Source organism: Bombina bombina, chromosome 6, assembly GCF_027579735.1.
Source record: "Bombina bombina isolate aBomBom1 chromosome 6, aBomBom1.pri, whole genome shotgun sequence".
Classification (NCBI taxonomy): Eukaryota; Metazoa; Chordata; class Amphibia; order Anura; family Bombinatoridae; genus Bombina; species Bombina bombina.
Genome location: NC_069504.1, coordinates 751967120 through 751989494, shown reverse-complemented (window position 1 = coordinate 751989494; position 22375 = coordinate 751967120).

Below are 22375 nucleotides of genomic sequence, written 5' to 3'. Positions count from 1 at the left end.
ATAGCTGTGAGTGTCCACATAATGAAAAAGTTAAAATACCGTTAGACACTCGTCCACTGATAGCAGACAGCCAAACCAGTACTGAAACATATCAGCAGAGGTAATGACATAGAAGCATAATGTCGATCTGTAATGGGAGGCAAAGGATGTGTCCCTGCGACTGAATTTTCAGCCCATGAAAGGATTTCCTGTGAGGAGAAAACATGGTGTCATGAGGCAGTACTCCCTTCTCATACCTCTGTATTCTGAGGGGATCTGAACTACAATATGCTCTGAAAGCTCCTTTCACAGAAGCCATCAAGCACATCATCATGCTTCAACCACCTCCAACGGAGACAAAGTAAAAACTCAGGTATGTGTGAGGTGGGAGGGGTTTTATAGGCTTTTTGGTGTTGGGAAACATTGCCTCCTTCTGGTAGGAATGTATATCCCATATATAACACATTGTAGACTCTCGCCACCTAAATGAATTAAATATTTGTGTTTTGAGCAATGAAAAAGATAAGTGAATCAAATAAGCTCTAACATTATTACTCCTAGCAAAAAACTGGAACACATGACATAATTCCTCTACTCTTAGATGATACTAATTGGAGAAAATGCAAATATGATACAGTGCTAGGGAAGGAGATAGCACTCAATATTGATAGATCTTAAAGGGACAGTCTACACCCGTATTAACATTAGCCAATACGTTAGATAAAGTTCAGATTGTCTTAACTCACCCCCTCTTCCGTAGCGAGTCTGCATCACAAACGGAGTTATTCGTAATCAAAACTCTGATTCTAATCATTATAAATGGCCGACCAGCTCCGCCTACTAGCTACATCATAGACTCTCTACTTTAAAATGCTCCAATCAAAATTAGATCACCGATTAAAAAACAGGATCGGGCTTTCATTGTTTAGCGCATGCACACCTTCTGAGGAACAAAAAAACACTTGGCTTAATTATTTTCCCGCAGCACAGACGGACTTCCTCTACATCACTTCTGTAAATAGGAGCATGCGTGTTTAAACGGTAATTACGTAGGTAGTTGTACGTGAACGAGTATGAGATACAAAGAGAAGGGGAGTTCAAGGTAGGAGGAGAAGGGGCAGAGTTTGTCGGCCATTTTTAATGATTAGAAGCAAAGTTTTGATTTCGAATACCTCCGTTTGCGAAGCAGACTCATTAGGGTAGAGGGGGTAAGCTAGGAAAATCGGAACATGATCTAAGGTATAGGCTAATGTTAATATGGGTGTAGACTGTCCCTTTAAGAATTTGATAAAGTGCTTTCTAGAAATAAAGCTAATGGCACCTCTTAAGAATCTGCTGAGACACTTATTATACCCGCAAATTAAAAAAAAGTTACGAAATGCCTTTTCGAAAGTAAAATAATTTTCTTATATATTTTTGATTGTCAGGAAAAAACATTTTTAAATACATACAGAGTATGTAGTCAACCAAGAGAAGCAGTCTACCAGGAACGAACAACACCTCAGTAAATATCAAGTTATTAAACCACTTAAGAAAGACCTTAACAGTGCAAAAATATCAAAGTGGCAAAGACCTCTCCTCTCTAACAATACTTGTCTTACCCCTGAATTAGATACCAAGATAATTATATGTATAGTTCCATCTTGTTTTATCTCCAAAAGAGGACAGGAAAAATTACTACATGCTGTTGGTCCTTGGGATAAACATTTTCCTTACTAATGAAACTTTATTACACTCTTTCACTGTTGGGTCCAAATTCTTTTATTTAGATTTTAATAATTATATAAACACATTTTTTCCATCCACAATAAGACTTAAAAATCAATTGTTTACCTCTGTTGTTTCTTTGTCATGGCTGGGAAGATCAAAGGCTCATATATTTCTCAAATGTCTCATTGTCTGACTTCTGTATCCAATCTCAGCTCCATTTCAAGGAATTATCTTCCATTTTATCCTCCCAGACCCTGGATTTCATGATGATTCAAATCCAAAACTCATGCCTGATCATGGTTGAATAAAACTTCCTTTTATTTAGATATCAAGATCATTATATTTATTGTTCCATTTTGTTTTAGCTCCAAAAGAGGTACAGACTACTCCTAAAAGGTTTGACAGGAAAACTTACTAGATGCAGTTGGTCCTTGGGATAAACATTTTCAATTTTCAGAACAAGTCCTTACTAATGAAACTTTATTAAACCCTTTCACTGTTGGGTCCAAACTCTATGATGTTTAATGGGCAATACTATTGCCTCAGTTTTCATTGAACAGTAAAGAAACATTTTTTGAAAAATCAACCCTAAGATTGCAGATTTTGCAGTAAATAAAATGACCCAGGTCTCAATGGCCTTCTCTTTAGAAATTCTTTTACTTAGATTTTAATAATTATATAAACATGTTTTTCCATCCAAAATTAGACTTAAAAATCATTTTTTTACCTCTGTTGTTTCTTTGTCAAGCCTGGGAAGATCAAAGGCTCATATATTTCTCAAATTTCTCATTGTCTGACTCCTATATCCAAACTCAGCTCCATATTAAAGAATTATTTACTTTTTCCATTTTATCCTCCCAGACCCTGGATTTCATGATGATTCAAATCCAAAACTCATGTCCTACTATGGTCAAATAAAACTTACTTTTATTTAGATTCAGTTTTTACCTACATATAATAAGTGGCATGCTTACTCTTTTTATACAAAATGTCACCCCATAACATCAGATCCTTGGATACTACAGACAGCATCATCATTTATTTCTTAGTCAGATCAAAGAGCAAAACCTCAACACTTTTTTTTTCAGACAAAATTCTGGTAAATTAACAGATAAGAGAAGATTTCTTATGTCTTTATCCCGCTCCAAACTTGCATAGCTTAAAATGATCTTTAAAACTTTACCTATTTATAAAGACTTCAACCTCTTTTGTGAAAGTTCCTATTCATCCTAACAAACTCAATGCTGCAACTATAATCCACAAGACAAGCTACACCACAGTTTATGTCTCCCCAACCTTTCTCCTGTAGATTGCAAGCTCTTTAGAGCAGAGTTGTTATCTTGCATTAATTTATTTTGTGTAGTCTTTTTTTATACATGTGTATTTTATTTTTACAGAAAGAAAAAACAGTGAGCTCTAAAGTGTAACAAACTTTATTGAATCACTTAAATGGAAACATCTTAAAACAGGAAGTGTAGCTACTGTCTAGGGCAGTGCTTTCCAAACTGTGTGTCGGGACACACTAGTGTGTCGGCAGCAGTGTGTAGGTGTGTCCCTGCTTCAGCACAAATTTTTTTAAATTTAAATTTTTTTTTTAATTGTTTTTTGATTTCTGACTTTCCGCCTGCCTGCTACGCATATCACATGGTTGACACGTGATTGATACCTAGTGGGTCACAGATCATCTTAACCAATTGGCACAGCTCAGTGGGAACTGAAACTATTACCATTGGCGGATTTGGTGGCACATTGGCTCCTGACTGCAAGTGTAGCCAGTGAGTGGGACAGCAGTGTGTTTGCAGCGCGGGCAGTAGTCAGTCGGACTCACAGAGCTCTGAGAGTGGCAGCTTAAACGCTGAGCAGAAGTCAGAGGGATTTTTTTTGCAACTAGCTCCCAGTAGTGCATTGCTTCTCCTGCTCTTGATATATGGATAGGAAGTGAAAGCTTAAAAATGCTTGATGATGAAACGCGAGTGCCTTTATCTAATATTCCACCAAATATTCCAAAACTGTGTTCATCCCATCAACCTCATACATCCCATTAAAATAGTAAGTAACTATTGGTGTTATTAAACTTTTTTAATTCTTGCACATACATACTGTTACTTGTAAATGCATTTTGTTATTATATAATTTATGTATGTGTCCGTATCTTTTAAAACAAGTTAGTTTAACCTCATTTTTGCTAGCACAACTGAATTACTGTGTCACGAAAATATGTAGGTCCAAAAAGTGTGTCACCAACATGAAAAGTTTGGAAAGCTCTGGTCTAGGGCATCTCAGCCCTCAGAGCCTTAAAGTCATTGTAAACTTTAATACTTTAATCCACATTATATTACAATATTTAAAAAACCAGGGACACTTGAATTTATTAAAACATTTAAAGACGCTTCCTTTTTAAAATATTTACCATCTAGTGATGGTAAACATTGCGCTGTTCCTCCGCCCGCATCTCATACTTATCTTCTGTCTTCGATAACAAATCCGGCTTTATCCAATGGTTGCGTGGCGCACAAGCTGCACACCATGTAGTATTAAAATTTACAATCACTTTAATCACTGACATTTGTTAGTGCTTCACAAAAAATAACAATTATATAAATTGTAGTTAAGTCAAGCGATTAACAGATTTTTATTTTAAAACAGCTCCTTGACACTCAGTTGACTGCTAAATCAGTGCCTAGGGAAGCTGACTTTTTCAGGTGACAAATTATGAGTCACAGCTTGTCAGTGTACATTCCTGGCTGCCCCATGTCTCAAGAAAGGCATAAATTTGTTTACAGCTATTAAGTTAATATACTTGATAGCTTGGATTAGGTAAATGGGCTCCATTTATCAACCAACGGTTGCTGTTTCAGGGCCCATCGTTTCAGGTTAATCGGAAACGAAAGTTAAGAAGTAGCGGTCATAAGACCACTGCTCCTTAGCTTGTTCAATACAATTGGGATGATTGACAGCCCCTAATAGCGGCCAATTGCCCACCAATAAGCAGGGGGCGGCATTGCACAAGCATTTCTAGTGAAATGCTTCTGCAATGATAAATGCGGACAGTCTGCAACAATGTGCGCTTGACATTTGATAAATAGAGCCCTGTAACACTTCTATTAAATTCTCCATAATGTCTATGAAGGTAGAGATACATAATCTCTCCACGAACTTCCAGAACTACTCTCCCATCAGGCAAATGCCTCTTTGTATTGGATGGAGCTAAATACCATTGTCCACTATGTTTGCATTATTTAATTCACTCCCCCAGTTGAAAGATTAATTTCCAGGATAGTGAAAGCATTATTTAATTGATCTATCTTTTTTTGTTAGTTATACATTTCTATTTGTAATGATCTATTTTGTTAGTTATACATTTCTATTTGTAATGATCTATTTTGTTAGTTATACATTTCTATGTATAATGATCTATTTTGTTAGTTATACATTTCTATTTGTAATGATCTATTTTGTTAGTTATACATTTCTATTTGTAATGATCTATTTTGTTAGTTATACATTTCTATTTATAATGATCTATTTTTTTAGTTATACATTTCTATTTGTAATGATCTATTTTGTTAGTTATACATTTCTATTTGTAATGATCTATTTTGTTAGTTATACATTTCTATTTATAATGATCTATTTTGTTAGTTATATATTTCTATTTATAATGATCTATTTTGTTAGTTATACATTTCTATTTATAATGATCTATTTTGTTAGTTATACATTTCTATTTGTAATGATCTATTTTGTTAGTTATATATTTCTATTTATAATGATCTATTTTGTTAGTTATACATTTCTATTTGTAATGATCTATTTTGTTAGTTATACATTTCTATTTATAATGATCTATTTTGTTAGTTATACATTTCTATTTGTAATGATCTATTTTGTTAGTTATACATTTCTATTTGTAATGATCTATTTTGTTAGTTATACATTTCTATTTGTAATGATCTATTTTGTTAGTTATACATTTCTATTTATAATGATCTATTTTGTTAGTTATACATTTCTATTTATAATGATCTATTTTGTTAGTTATACATTTCTATTTATAATGATCTATTTTGTTAGTTATACATTTCCATTTATAATGATCTATTTTTTTTTAGTTATACATTTCTATTTGTAATGATCTATTTTGTTAGTTATACATTTCTATTTATAATGATCTATTTTGTTAGTTATACATTTCTATTTATAATGATCTATTTTGTTAGTTATACATTTCTATTTATAACTATCTATTTTTAGATTTGATCATAAGATAGGTATACAGTGCCAAACAACTACCCACAATGTTGCCAATGTGAAAGCAAATATTACAGCAGAATATTGAGAAGAAAGCATTATTATCATGTATGAAATGATACTACTTAACATTTGGCTAATATTGAGTTGGATATTGTATTAGAATGTTAAAGGGACACTTAACCCAAATTTTTAATTCAGATAGAGCATGCAATTTTAAGCAACTTTGTAATTTACTCCTATTATCATTTCTTTTTCGTTCTCTTGCTATCTTTATTTGAAAAGAAAGGCATCTAAGCAAAGCAGCCATCCAATTTTTGGTTTAGACCCTGGACAGCACTTGTTTATTGGTGGGTGAATTTATCCACCAATCAGCAAGAACAACCCAGGTTGTTCACCAAAAAATAGGCCAGCTTCTAAACTTACATTTTTGCTTTTCAAATAAAGATACCAAGAGAATGAAGAAAATTTGATAATAGGAGTAAATTAGAAAGTTGCTTAAAATTGCATGCTCTGTCTGAATAATGAAAGAAAAATGTTGGGTTCAGTGTCCCTTTAAGGAGAGAGAAAGAGAGAGTTACTATAATAAAAGCTATTGAATGTGTTGTATCCAGTATTGTAAGGTTGAGGTCAGTGTTTTGGTGCCTAGAGGTCAGTGGCCCAGAGTCAGAGTGGACCATGATTTGCCAGTGGGGTTTGCAGGCTGTTGGGGGCAGTATGTGTGCTTTGCTGGTTGCTTATGGGCAGAGGGACAAACTTGTTAACTAGGAATATCAGCCTTAGGCAGGACAGGTGAAAGGTCTAATAATTAATCATGAATCTTAATGGGACAGAATACCTGATATATTTTTTATTATTATTATTGTTTAAAAAGATAGATAAAGCCTTTACTACCCATTTCCCAACCTTGCACAACCAATATTGTTAAATTAATATTATTTTAACCTCTAAATCTCTGCCTGTTTTTAAGCCTCTGCATGCCTCTTCTTATCTCAATGCATTGTATAAGCTTTTCACAGCCAGACACTGATAGTTCATGTGTTCCATATAGATAACATTGTGCTCAGTCTCGTGGAGTTATGCATGAACCAGCACAAATTGGCAAAAATGCAAGTTTGTAAAAAGTACTGCAATAAGGGGGCAGTCTGCAGAGGCTTAAAGGGACACTAAACCCAATTTTTTTATTTCGTGATTCAGACAGAGCATGCAATTTTAAGCAACTTCTCATTTACTCCTATTATCAAATTTTCTTCATTCTCTTGGTATCTTTATTTGAAATGCAAGAATGTAAGTTTAGATGCCTGCCCATTTTTGGTGAATAACCTGGGTTATTCTTGCTGATTGGTGGATAAATTCATCCACCAATTAAAAAGTTCTGTCCAGATCTGAACCAAAAAAGAACCTTAGATGCCTTCTTTTTCAAATAAAGATAGCAAGTGAACGAAGAAAAATTGATAATAGGAGTAAATTAGAAATTTATTTAAAATTTCATGCTCTATCTGAATCATGAAAGAAAAAATTTGGGTTCAGTGTCCCTTTAAATACAAGGTAATCACAGAGGTCAAATGTGTATTAACATAACCACGTTGGTAAGAAATTATTATATGAACCTCCTAGGTTTAGCTTTCAACTAAGAATACCAAGGGAGCAAAGCAAAATTGGTGATAAAAGTAAATTGGGAAGTTGTTTAAAATTACATGTTCTATTTAAATCCTGAAAGGTTTTTTTTTTTATTTGACTGTCCCTTTAATAATAATCCCTCCTTGTTAATGAATTTAGGAAGTATGAATTAGATTAACAGCACTCATATATTTTTATAGCTTTTATTTCATGGTATTAGGTAGCTTGTACCTTAAATCTTAGAATTTAGCAATCACATTTCAGAGGTTTATAATCTTTATCCACTCCTGAGATTGCTTAGATTAAAATTACCCCGAACAAGCTCACTCTGGGTGATTGACAGGCCCCTCTCTCGTACAATTGGTCATGCAAAAGAAGGAGGAAGCATTACCCACATGTTTGAGTATGTAATAGTACATACCCTGTACATCCACTGCCCGTTCGGTGTAAAGTTGTATGGACAGGTTCTCAAGTTAAGAACCTTGTCTGCATTGTCTTTAATACATACAGTATCTTAAAAGTACATGTTTTTTTCTGAACACTGATAGTTTAACGTAGTGCATTTGTAAAAAAATTACAGATTATCGTTTCGTTTTCATGAATAAAATATCTAACTTTACTTCTATTATCAACTTTTCTTTGCTTTCTTGTATCCTTTGTTGAAAAGCAGGAAGGTAAGTTCAGGAGTGTGCACGTGCCTGCAGCACTATATGGAAGCAGTTTTGCAACATTGTTTTCTTTCATGTAATTGGCAAGAGTCCATGAGCTAGTGACGTATGGGATATACAATCCTACCAGGAGCGGCAAAGTTTCCCAAACCTCAAAATGCCTATAAATACACCCCTCACCACACCCTAATTCAGTTTTACAAACTTTGCCTCCTATGGAGGTGGTGAAGTAAGTTTGTGCTAAGATTTCTACGTTGATATGCGCTTCTCAACATTTTGAAGCCCGAATCCTCTCAGAGTACAGCGAATGTCAGAGGGATGTGAAGGGAGTATCACCTATTGAATACGATGATTTCCCTAACGGGGGTCTTTTTCATAGGTTCTCTGTTATCGGTCATAGAGATTCATCTCCTACCACCCTTTTCAGATCGACGATATACTCTCATATACCATTACCGCTACTGATAACTGTTTCAGTACTGGTTTGGCTATCTACTATATGTGGATGGGTGTCTTTCGGTAAGTATGTTTTCATTATTTAAGACACTCTCAGCTATGGTTGGCACTTTATGTATTTATATAAAGTTCTAAATATATGTATTGTACTTATATTTGCCATGAGTCAGGTTTTCTTTTGCAGACTATTCAGTTTCATATTTGGGAAAAAACATATTTAGGAAAATATTTTTCTTACCTGGGGTTTAGTCTTTTTTTCAAATTGACTGCTTTTTCACTAAATTTTCGTGGGCAAAATTAGGCTCGCGAGGCACAAATGCTGATGTTTATTGCATCATTCTTGGCACGATAATTTTTTTTAGCACGAAGGTACGTCCGGTGATGCAAGTTCATAATTTCCGGCGTCTTAGTTGATGCAGAGTTCCTTGTACAAAGTGCGTCTGCAATGACGCAAGTGTGTCATTTCCGGATGTTGTTAGCGCCCAAAATTTTCAGTTTGCATTGTGCATCATACTTGGTGCCAAATAATTTAATTATTTAAAACCCCATTCCTATATGTCTCTTGCCTTTTTCTATGTCAGAGAGCTATGCTGTTTGCATTTTTTTCCCATTCCTGAAACTGCTATATAAGGAAATGGATCATTTTGCTTTATATGTTGTTTTTTTCTCTTACATTTGCAAGATGTCTCAATCTGATCCTGTCTCAGAAACCACTGTTGGAACCTTGCTGCCTGATAACAGTTCTACCAAGTGTATCTGTTGTAAATTTGTGGAGATTATATCTCCAGCTGTGGTATGTAATAGTTGTCATGATAAGCTTTTACATGCAGAGAATGTATCCATCAGTAATAGTACAATGCCTGTTGTTCCTTCAACATCTACTGTACATGATATCCCTGTGAATATAACAGATATTATTGCTAATGCAATTCAGAAGGCTTTGTCTGCTTTCCCGCTTTCTAATAAACGTAAAAGGTCTTTTAAACTTCTCATAAAGTTGATGAATTTTCAAATGACCGACAACATACTGAATTATCCTCCTCTGATGCGGATCTATCTGACTCAGAAGATCCTACCTCAGATATTGACACTGACAAATCTACTTATTTATTTAAAATGGAGTATGTTTGTTCCTTGTTAAAAGTGGTGTTGATTACATTGGATATTGAGGAAACTAGTCCTCTTGATGTTAAAACTAGTAAATGTTTAAACTCTGTTTATAAACCTCCTGTGGTTACTCCAGAGGTTTTTCCAGTTCCTGATGCTATTTCTGATATGATTTCTAAGGAATGGAATAGGCCTGGTACTTCTTTTATCCCTTCTTCAAGGTTTAAAAAATTGTATCCTTTGCCAATTTTTAGTTTGGAGTTTTGGGAAAAGATCCCCAGAGTTGATTGGGCTATTTCTACTCTTGCCAAACGTACTACTATTCCTATGGAAGATAGTACTTCCTTTAATGACCCCTTAGATAGGAAACTTGAATCTTATCTAAGGAAAGCTTATTTACATTCTGGCTATCTTCTCAGGCCTGCCATTTCTATGGCTGATGTTGCAGCTGCATCAACTTTTTGGTTGTAAAGTTTAGAGCAACAGGAAACAGATCCTGATTTGTCTAGCATTGTTTGCTTGCTTCAACATGCTAATCATTTTATCTGATGCCATTTTTTATATCATCAAAATTGATGTTAAATTTATGTCTTTAGCTATTTTAGCTAGAAGAGCTTTGTTTCTTAAATATTGGAATGCTGACATGGTATCTAAATCTAGATTACTATCTCTTTCTTTCCAAAGTAATAATTTATTTGGTTCTCAGTTAGATTCAATTATTTCAACTGTCACTGGGGGGTAGGGAGTTATTTTGCCTCAGGATAAAAGACTTAAGGGTAAATCTTAGGCTTCTAACCGTTTTTGTTCCTTTCGACAAAATAAGGAACAGAAACCCAATCCTTCCCCCAAAGAATCTGGTTCCAGTTGGAAACCTTCTTTAAGTTGGAATAAATCCAAGACATTTAAGAAACCAAAGCCAGCCCCCAAGACTGCATGAAGGTACAGCCCTCATTCCAGCTCAGCTGGTAGGGGGCAGATTAAGATTCTTCCAAAGCATTTGGGCAGATTCTGTCCAAAATCAATGGATTCAGAGTATTGTCTCTTAAGGGTACTGAATAGGATTCAGAGTAAGACCTCCTGTGAGAAGATTTTTTTTCTCTCACGCATCCCGGCAAATCCAGTAAAGGCTCAGGCTTTTCTGAAGTGTGTTTCAGACCTGGAGCTTTCAGGGGTAATCATACCAGTTCTATTTCAGGAACAGGGTCTTGGGTTTTATTCAAATCTATTCATTGTCCCAAAGAAAGAAATTTCATTCAGGCCAGTTCTGGATCTGAAAATTTTGAATCAATTTGTAAGAGTGCCCACTTTCAAAATGGTGACTATAAGGACTATTTTGCCTTTTGTTCAGCAAGGTCATTATATGTCTACGATAGACTTACTGGATGCATATCTTCATATTCCGATTTATCCAGACCACTATCAGTTTCTGAGATTCTCTTTTCTAGACAAACATTACCAATTTGTTGCGCTTCCATTTGGCCTAGCGACAGCTCCAAGAATTTTTTCAAAGGTTCTCGGTGCCCTATTCTCTGTAATCAGAAAATGGGGTATTGTGGTGTTTCCTTATTTGGACAATATCTTGGTACTAGCTCAGTCTTTACATTCTGCAGAATCTCACACAAATCAACTAGTGTTGTTTCTTCAAAGACATGGTTGGAGGATCAATTTACCAAAGAGTTCCTTGATTCCTCAGGCAAGGGTCACCTTTTTAGGTTTCCAGATAGATTCAGTGTCCATGATGACTAAAATTGGGTTCAGCTTGTCGGAACCTTCAGTCTCAAGCATTCCCTTCAGTAGCTATGTGCTTGGAAGTTTTAGGTCTCATGACTGCAGCATCGGACGTGATCCCCTTTGCTTGTTTTCATATAAGACCTCTCCAGCTTTGTATGCTGAATCAATGGTGCAGGGATTATACAAGGATATCTCAATTAATATCCTTAAATCCTAATGTTTGACTCTCTCTGACTTGGTGGTTAGATCATCATCGTATAGTTTAAGGGGCCTCTTTTGTTCATCCAGCCTGGACTGTGATCACAACAGATGCAAGTCTTTCAGGTTGGGGAGCTGCCTGGGGATCTCTGACAGCACAAGGGGTTTGGAAATCTCAAGAGGTGAGGTTACCAATCAATATTTTACAACTCCATGCTATTTTCAGGGCTCTTCAGGTGTGGCCTCTGTTGAAGAGAGAACCGTTCATTTGTTTTCAGACAGACAATATCACAACTGTGGCATATGTCAATCATCAGTCCCCAAGTTATGAAAGAAGTATCTCAGATACTTTCTTGGGCGGAATCCAGCTCCTGTCTAATTTCTGCAGTTCATATCCCAGGTGTAGACAATTGGGAAGCAGATTATCTCAACCGTCAGACTTTACATCCGGGGGTGTTGTCGCTCTATCCAGATGTGTTTTCTCAAATTGTTCAGATATGGGGGTCTTCCAGAAATAGATCTGATGGCTTCCCATCTAAACAAGAAACTTCCCAGGTACCTGTCCAGGTCCAGGGATCCTCAGGCAGAGGCAGTGGATGTGTTAGCAGTTCCTTGGTGTTACCAACCTGCTTATATCCTCCCGCCTCTAGTTCTTCTTCCAAGAGTGATCTCCAAGATCATCATGGAGAGATCCTTACATTCTTTGGATGTTGTAAGAGCTTTGAAATATTATGTTGAAGCTACTAAAGATTTAATGAAGACTTCTAGTCTATTTGTTGTCTTTTCTGGTCCTAGGAAAGGTTAGAAAGCTTCTGCCATTTCCTTGGCATCCTGGTTAAAGCTTTTGATTCATCAGGCTAATTTGGAGTCGGATCAGGCCCCGCCTCAGAGAATTACAGCTCATTCTACTAGATCAGTCTCCACTTCGTGGGCCTTTAAGAATGAAGCTTCAGTTGATCAGATTTGCAAAGCAGCAACTTGGTCTTCTTTGCATACATTTACTAAATTCTACTGTTTTGATGTATTTGCTTCCTCTGAAGCAGTTTTTGGTAGAAACGTTCTTCAGGCAGCTGTTTCAATTTGATTCATCTGCTTATGTTTAAGTTTTTTCTTTTCATTTATGAGAATACATTTATATTTTGGGTTGTGGATTATTTTTTTCAGCGGAAAATGGCTATTATTATTTTTATCCCTCCCTCTCTAGTGACTCTTCTGTTGAGTTCCACGTCTTGGGTTTTACTATACAATACATCAGTAGTTTATGGACTCTTGCCAATTATATGATAGAAAACATAATTTCTGTAAGAACTTACCTGATACATTAATTTCTTTCATATTGGCAAGAGTCCATGAGACCCACCCTTTTTATGGTGGTTATGATTTTTTGTATAAAGCACAATTATTTCCAAATTCCTTTTCTGATGCTTTTTAATCCTTTATCACCCCACTACTTGGCTATTTGTTAAACTGAATTGTGGGTGTGGTGAGGGGTGTATTTATAGGCATTTTGAGGTTTGGGAAACTTTGCCCCTCCTAGTAGGATTGTATATCCCATACATCACTAGCTCATGGACTCTTGCCAATATGAAAGAAATTAATTTATCAGGTAAGTTCTTACATAAATTATGTTATACATTAGCAAGAGCACTAGATGGCAGCACTATTTCCTGTCATGTAGTGCTCCAGACATGTGCACGCTACCTAATTAGATGTCTCTTCAACAAAGAATAACTTGAGAACTATGCAAACTTAAGGTTGGTCAAAACAGGAGAAAAACCTTTCAGTAGTATTTAAATAAATATCTATAAGTAGCAGTAACTGGAATATAATTCAACATAATGTTCAGTGGCATTCACATTGTAATCTAATTAGTATGCATTTATATTAGTGACCTGGTTTTCTTGCTGGCATATTTTCCAAGTCTCTTCATTATATAAGTTCTTGAAGAAATCATCCACTCTTCACTGAGGTCTCTTTGACACACTCTAGTGTGTTCTTATGAAGGAATTTTTCCTTTTATACAGGATTATTATCACCACAATAATGAAGCATACAGCAGCTCCTAAACCAATTGCAATTAGAATCCATCGCCGGGAGTTATCTATTAAAAATAAATATTATGTTATTATTACTAAACATTAAACTTAAAGGAACACTTTAAAGGTCTAATTTTCTCAGTATCTGGAAGACTAAAATCTGAAAATCCTGGACTAATCTAAACAATAATTATGAGAAAGCAAACAAAAAAGTTCATCAAAATAAAAAATAAAACATGGTATAAATGTAAGGACATTTTAAACTTATATTTCTCCCACCCACCTTGGTAGTTTTTCAATGACATCTCCAATTACATCACACATGGCATAGTTGATGACATCATCAGTTGCATCACTAGTGACATAGGGGACGAATTATCAAGCTCCAAAAGGAGCTTGATGCCCCTTGTTTCCGGCAAGCCTTCAAAAGCTCACAATCAACCAAAACCCACAGCTCTTTCATTCCTGTTACTGAGGAAGATTCTGCACTTATACTGTGCTCTCACTTCTCTACCTGTCCCCTTGACCCCACCCCTCATAGCTACTCCCCTCCCTCTCTTCTACCCTTACCCCTATACACACATTTTCAACCTCTCCCTCATCACCGGTATATTTCCCTTATCTCTAAAACATGCACTGGTACCCCTATACTCAAAAAACCTTCTCTCCATCCAACCTTCCCATCCAACTACCTGTTAGAATCCTTCAGATATTTTGATATCAAACCAAACTTGGCCAGTAGTCTTGTTATCCCGGCATCAAGTGGAGTGATAATGAAATAGCGTTAGGACCCAGGAGGGGATAGGCTGAGTACCAGGATGAAAGCCAGGAGCAATAAACCAGGAAATGACCGGAAAGGTCAAGGCAGAGTCAACAGGCCAGAGGTCAAACCAAACGGTAACTGGAACTCCAAAGACTTAGTCAGGGAAATCCAAGATCAGAACCAATCAGGCAACAAACAAAGTGGAATCAGAAGGCAGAAGAATGGTAAAAAGAGGTCCAGGTCACACTCACAAGCCAGAATACGAAATCCAAAATATAGTTCAAGGCACACCCATGAGATATACTCAATACTAGGGCAATAAGACAGAGATACTGAATGGCATGAGGCGACACGTCACGGGCAACGGGAAGCGCCAAAGGTGACGCGATGCGTCATAGGCGACGTGGTGCATCCCGGGTGATGCAAAGTGCCAAAGGTGACGTGATGCATCAAGGGGGACGAGATGCATCACAGGTGACGTGAGACAAAGAATCTTGCATCAAAACAGTGTCATGGCAACCTGGAGTCATAACACTACCGCCCGATTTCCCTACTCCCTCCTTCCTCAAAGCTTCTCGAAAAGCTAGTATCCTATCACATCACCTTACATTAAACTCCCTCCTTAATCCACTGCAATCTGGATTTTGTCCCCATCACTCCACAGAGACAGCAGTTGTTAAGGTTACCAACGACCTACTTACAGCAAAATCCAAAGGCCATTTTTTTCTGCTTATCCTCCTTGATCTGACTGCAGCCTTTGATACTGTTGACCACCCTCTTTTGCTCCAAACCCTCCAATCCTTCGGCATTTGTGACACAGCCCTTTAGTGGTTCTCTTCCTACCTGTCTAACCATACCTTTAGTGTAGCCTTCTCTGGGACTTCCTCTGCCCCGTTTCCACTTTCTATTGGGGTACCACAAGGCTCTGTCCTCAGTCCCCTTCTCTTCTCAATCATCATTAGGTTCCTGTCAGGGTGCCTGGAATCAGACTGAGACGAGAAGTGCAAAAATAATCATACCTTTATTAATAAGAAAAAATAATAAAACCAGAGCTGGTAGTCAGACGAGCCGAGTCAGGAGCCAAAGCGAGTAGTCAGACGAGCCAAAATAAGGTACAAAGAGAACAGCAAAATCTGGAACAAGCCAAGGATCAGGAACCAGAAGAGACGTCTGACTAGTCAGGTAATACACAGGTACTCACAAACAGGTCTGAGACAATGCAAGGGCAAAGCATACTGAACAGAGGCCCTTTAAATAATAAGTGATGACATCACAATTCTGAGACTGCAACCTATCTCACACGGATGATGTACAACAGTCTGGCCATAAGAGGGCATGTAGGAAATGAGCATCATCACACACTCTGCACCAGATTCAGCAAGAAAAGGTGAGCAAAATGGCTTCCAGTGGCAGATGGCAAACAAAGCAGGGAAAAGCCCTGACAGTTCCCTAATAAAGTCCCATGGCTTTCAATAACATTTGTATGCTGACGACACCCAAAATCTACCTCTCTGCACCAGACCTATCTCCTTCCTTGCTAACCCGTGTCACTAACTTTCTTTTTCACATCTCTTCCTGGATGTCCTCTCACTACCTTAAAGGGACACTGTAGTCAGAAATGATATGCAAATAAAATCGTAGTATAGTTTTAAAACTCTTAGGCCTAGATTTGGAGTTTGGCGGTAGCTGTGAAAACCAGCGTTAGAGGCTCCTAACGCTGGTTTTAGGCTACCGCCGGTATTTGGAGTCATTCAAAAAAGGGTCTAACGCTCACTTTTCATCCGCGACTTTTCCATACCGCAGATCCCCTTACGTCAATTGCGTATCCTATCTTTTCAATGGGATCTTTCTAACTCCGGTATTTAGAGTCGTGTCTGAAGTGAGCGTTAGAATTCTAACGACAAAACTCCAGCCGCAGAAAAAAGTCAGTAGTTAAGAGCTTTCTGGGCTAACGCCGGTTCATAAAGCTCTTAACTACTGTACTCTAAAGTACACTAACACCCATAAACTACCTATGTACCCCTAAACCGAGGCCCCCCACATCGCCGACACTCGATTAAATTTTTTTAACCCCTAATCTGCTGCCACCTACGTTATAATTATGTACCCCTAATCTGCTGCCCCTAACACCGCCGACCCCTATATTATATTTATTAACCCCTAACCTGCCCCCCACAACGTCGCAGCCAGCTACCTACAATAATTAACCCCTAATCTGCCGACCGCAAAGAGCCGCCACCTACATTATAGCTATGTACCCCTAATCTGCTGCCCCTAACACCGCCGACCCCTATATTATATTTATTAACCCCTAATCTGCCCCCCTCAACGTCGCCTCCACCTGCCTACACTTATTAACCCCTAATCTGCCGAGCGGACCGCACCGCTACTATAATAAAGTTATTAACCCCTAATCCGCCTCACTAACCCTATAATAAATAGTATTAACCCCTAATCTGCCCTCCCTAACATCGCCGACACCTAACTTCAATTATTAACCCCTAATCTGCCGACTGGAGCTCACCGCTATTGTAATAAATGTATTAACCCCTAAAGCTAAGTCTAACCCTAACACTAACACCCCCCTAAATTAAATATAATTTTAATCTAACAAAATTAATTAACTCTTATTAAATAAATTATTCCTATTTAAAGCTAAATACTTACCTGTAAAATAAATCCTAATATAGCTACAATATAAATTATAATTATATTATAGCTATTTTAGGATTAATATTTATTTTACAGGTAACTTTGTAATTATTTTAACCAGGTACAATAGCTATTAAATAGTTAAGAACTATTTAATAGCTAAAATAGTTAAAATAATTACAAATTTACCTGTAAAATAAATCCTAACCTAAGTCACAATTAAACCTAACACTACACTATCAATAAATAAATTAAATACAATTCCTACAAATAAATACAATGAAATAAACTAACTAAAGTACAAAAAATAAAAAAGAACTTAGTTACAAAAAATCAGCCAATCGGATTGAACTTGATTCTGATTGGCTGATTCCATCAGCCAATCAGAATATTCCTACCTTAATTCCCATTGGCTGATAGAATCCTATCAGCCAATCGGAATTCGAGGGACGCCATCTTGGATGACGTCATTTAAAGGAACCGTCATTCGTCGTTCAGTTGTCGGCCAGGATGGATGTTCTGCGTCGGATGGAAGATGATGGCTCCCGAAGAAAGAAGATTGAAGATGCCGTTGATAGAAGACTTCATCCGGATCATGGACCTCTTCAGCTCCCGCTTGGATGAAGACTTCAGCCGGATCATGGACCTCTTCAGCTCCCGCTTGGATGATGACTTCAGCCGGATCATGGACCTCTTCAGCCCCCCGCTTGGGCTTGGATCAGGACATCGGAGGAGCTCTTCTGGATCGATCGGTGAACCTGGTATGGTGAAGATAAGGTAGGAAGATCTTCAGGGGCTTAGTGTTAGGTTTATTTAAGGGGGGTTTGGGTTAGATTAGGGGTATGTGGGTGGTGGGTTGTATAATGTTGGGGGGGTATTGTATGTTTTTTTTTTACAGGCAAAAGAGCTGAACTTCTTGGGGCATGCCCCGCAAAGGGCCCTGTTCAGGGCTGGTAAGGTAAAAGAGCTTTGAACTTTAGTAATTTAGAATAGGGTAGGGCATTTTTTTATTTTGGGGGTCTTTGTTATTTTATTAGGGGGCTTAGAGTAGGTGTAATTAGTTTAAAATTGTTGTAATATTTTTCTAATGTTTGTAAATATTTTTTTATTTTTTGTAACTTAGTTCTTTTTTATTTTTTGTACTTTAGTTAATTTATTTCATTGCATTTATTTGTAGGTATTTGTATGTAATTAATTTATTGATAGTGTAGTGTTAGGTTTAATTGTAGGTATTTTATTTAATTAATTTATTGATAGTGTAGTGTTAGGTTTAATTGTAACTTAGGTTAGGATTTATTTTACAGGTAAATTTGTAATTATTTTAACTATTTTAGCTATTAAATAGTTCTTAACTATTTAATAGCTATTGTACCTGGTTAAAATAAATACAAAGTTACCTGTAAAATAAATATTAATCCTAAAATAGCTATAATATCATTATAATTTATATTGTAGCTATATTAGGATTTATTTTACAGGTAAGTATTTAGCTTTAAATAGGAATAATTTATTTAATAAGAGTTAATTAATTTTGTTAGATTAAAATTATATTTAATTTAGGGGGGTGTTAGTGTTCGGTTAGACTTAGCTTTAGGGGTTAATACATTTATTAGAATAGCGGTGAGCTCCAGTCGGCAGATTAGGGGTTAATAATTGAAGTTAGGTGTCGGCGATGTTAGGGAGGGCAGATTAGGGGTTAATACTATTTATTATAGGGTTAGTGAGGCGGATTAGGGGTTAATAACTTTATAATAATAGCGGTGCGGTCCGCTCGGCAGATTAGGGTTAATAAGTGTAGGCAGGTGGAGGCGACGTTGTGGGGGGCAGATTAGGGGTTAATAAATATAATATAGGGGTCGGCGGTGTTAGGGGCAGCAGATTAGGGGTACATAGGGATAATGTAAGTAGCGGCGGTTTACGGAGCGGCAGATTAGGGGTTAAAAATAATATACAGGGGTCAGCGATAGCGGGGGCGGCAGAATAGGGGTTAATAAGTGTAAGGTTAGGGGTGTTTAGACTTGGGGTACATGTTAGAGTGTTAGGTGCAGACGTAGGAAGTGTTTCCCCATAGGAAACAATGGGGCTGCGTTAGGAGCTGAACGCGGCTTTTTTGCAGGTGTTAGGTTTTTTTTCAGCTCAAACAGCCCCATTGTTTCCTATGGGGGAATCGTGAACGAGCACGTTTTTGAGGCTGGCCGCATCCGTAAGCAACTCTGGTATCGAGAGTTGCAGTGGCGTTAAATATGCTCTACGCTCCTTTTTTGGAGCCTAACGCAGCCATTCTGTGGACTCTCAATACCAGAGTTATTTTAAAGGTGCGGCCAGAAAAAAGCCAGCGTTAGATACGCGGGTCGTTACCGACAAAACTCTAAATCTAGCCGTTATTTTCTAATGTACTTCATTTATTAAATATGTACCCTTTGGCCAATAATTTACTTTGAAATATTAATTGTCTCCCAACCTACTTGTATGTCAGCCGTTACGGATTACCAATCCGTGCTGACAACTGCAGTTGTAAGATGGCGTTTTTTCTGAACTAATGCGCATGCGCGAGTTACCGCAGCGTCACAGGAAACGTCACCATCTGCAGTAGAATAAGGCAAGTAGAATCTATCAGCAGCAGTCGAGTGAGCTGCGCACATCACGTAAATACATAGCTTACGATCGCTTCCAGAATCGCCCTAGAGTAAACGAGCAAACTATACTTAAAATGAAAACTAGCAGGTACGCTCAGCACTTTTCCGGCCCAGCGTACCTGGTTTTCAATGGAGGCAGCGGATCCCATAGGAATCAATGGGAGTCTGACCATAGCGAAAGTTCAGGTTCGCTGCTGCCAGACATCCCATTGATTCCTATGGGAAATGTCTACACCTAACACCCTAACATGTACCCCGAGTCTAAACACCCCTAATCTGCCCCCCCTACACCGTTGCAACTAAATAAATGTATTACCCCCTAAACCGCCGCCCCCGGAGCCCACCGCCACTATAATAAATATGTTAACCCCTAAACCGCCGCTCCCGGTCCCCGCCGCAACTATAATATATGTATTAACCCCTAAACCGCCGCTCCCAGACCCCGCCGCCACCTACATTATACCTAGTAACCCCTATCCTGCCCCCCCTATACCGCCGCTCCCGGAGCCCACCGCAAGCTACATTATACATATTAACCCCTAATCTGTCCCCCCCTACACCGTCGCCACCTATAATAAATTTATTAACCCCTATCCTGCCTCCCCTACACCGCCGCCACTGTAATAAAATGATTAACCCCTAAACCTAAGTCTAACACTAACCCTAACATCCCCCTAACTTAAATATTAATTAAATACATCTAAATAAAAGTAACTCTTATTAACTAAATGAATCCTATTTAAACTAAATACTTACCTTTAAAATAAACCCTAATATAGCTACAATATAAATAATAATTATATTGTAACTATCTTAGAAGTTATTTTTATTTTACAGGCAACTTTCAATTTATTTTAACTAGGTACAATAGCTATTAAATAGTTATTAACTATTTAATAGCTACCTAGTTAAAATAAGGAGAAATTTACCTGTAAAATAAATCCTAACCTAATAAATGAATCCTATTTAAAACTAAATACTTACCTGTAAAATAAACCCTATGATAGTTACAATGTAATTAATAATTAGATTGTAGCTATCTTATGATTTATATTTATTTTACAGGTAACTTTGTATTTATTTTAGCTAGTTAGAATAGTTATTAAATAGTTATTAACTATTTAATAACTACCTAGCTAAAAGAAATACAAAATTACCTATAAAATAAATCCTAACCTAAGTTACAATTAAACCTAACACTACACTATCATTAAATTTATTAAATTAATTACCTACAAATAACTACAATTAAATTCAATTAAATAAACTAACTAAAGTACAAAAAATAAAAAAATAAGTTACAAACATTTAACAAATATTACAACAATTTTAAGCTACTTACACCTAATCTAAGCCCCCTAATAAAATAACAAAGCCCCCCAAAATAAAAAAATGCCCTACCCTATTCTACATTAAAAAAGTTCAAAGCTCTTTTACCTTACCAGCCCTTAAAAGGGCCTTTTGCGGGGCATGCCCCAAATAAAACTGCTCTTTTGCCTGTAAAAGAAAAATACAGCCCCCCCCAACATTAAAACCCACCACCCGCATACCCCTAATCTAACCCAAACCCCCCTTAAAATAACCTAACACTACCCCCCTGAAGATCATCCTACCTTGAGTCATCTTCACTCAGCCGAGCCACCGATGGAACCGAAGAGGATATCCGGAGCGGCAGAAGTCATCATCCAAGGGGTGCTGAAGAAATATTCCATCCAATGAAGTCATCATCCAGGCGGCGCTGAAGAAATCTTCCATCCGATAGAAAAAAGGTAGAAAAAATCTGATTGGCTGACTGAATCAGCCAATCAGATTCAAGTTCAATCCGATTGGCTGAACCAATCAGCCAATCGGATTGAACTTGAATCTGATTGGCTGATTCAGTCAGCCAATCAGATTTTTCTACCTTAATTCCGATTGGCTGATAGAATCCTATCAGCCAATCGGAATTCGAGTGATGCCATCTTGGATGACGTCACTTAAAGGTACCGTCATTCATCGTTAGTCGTCGGGAAGAAGAGGAGGGATCCGCGTAGGCTCCTCTGAAGATGGCTCCGCTCAGGATGGATGAAGATTGAAGACGCCGCCTGGATGAAGACTTCTATCGGATGGAAGATTTCTTCAGCGCCGCCTGGATGATGACTTCATCGGATGGAAGATTTCTTCAGCGCCCCTTGGATGATGACTTCTGCCGCTCCGGATCTCCTCTTCGGTTCCATCGGTGGCTTGGCTGAGTGAAGACAACTCAAGGTAGGATGATCTTCAGGGGGGTAGTGTTAGGTTTATTTAAGGGGGCTTTGGGTTAGATTAGGGGTATGCGGGTGGTGGGTTTTAATGTTGGGGTGGGGGTTGTATTTTTCTTTTACAGGCAAAAGAGCAGTTTTCTTTGGGGCATGCCCCGCAAAAGGCCCTTTTAAGGGCTGGTAAGGTAAAAGAGCTTTGAACTTTTTTAATGTAGAATAGGGTAGGGCATTTTTTTATTTTGGGGGGCTTTGTTATTTTATTAGGGGGCTTAGATTAGGTGTAAGTAGCTTAAAATTGTTGTAATATTTGTTAAATGTTTGTAACTTA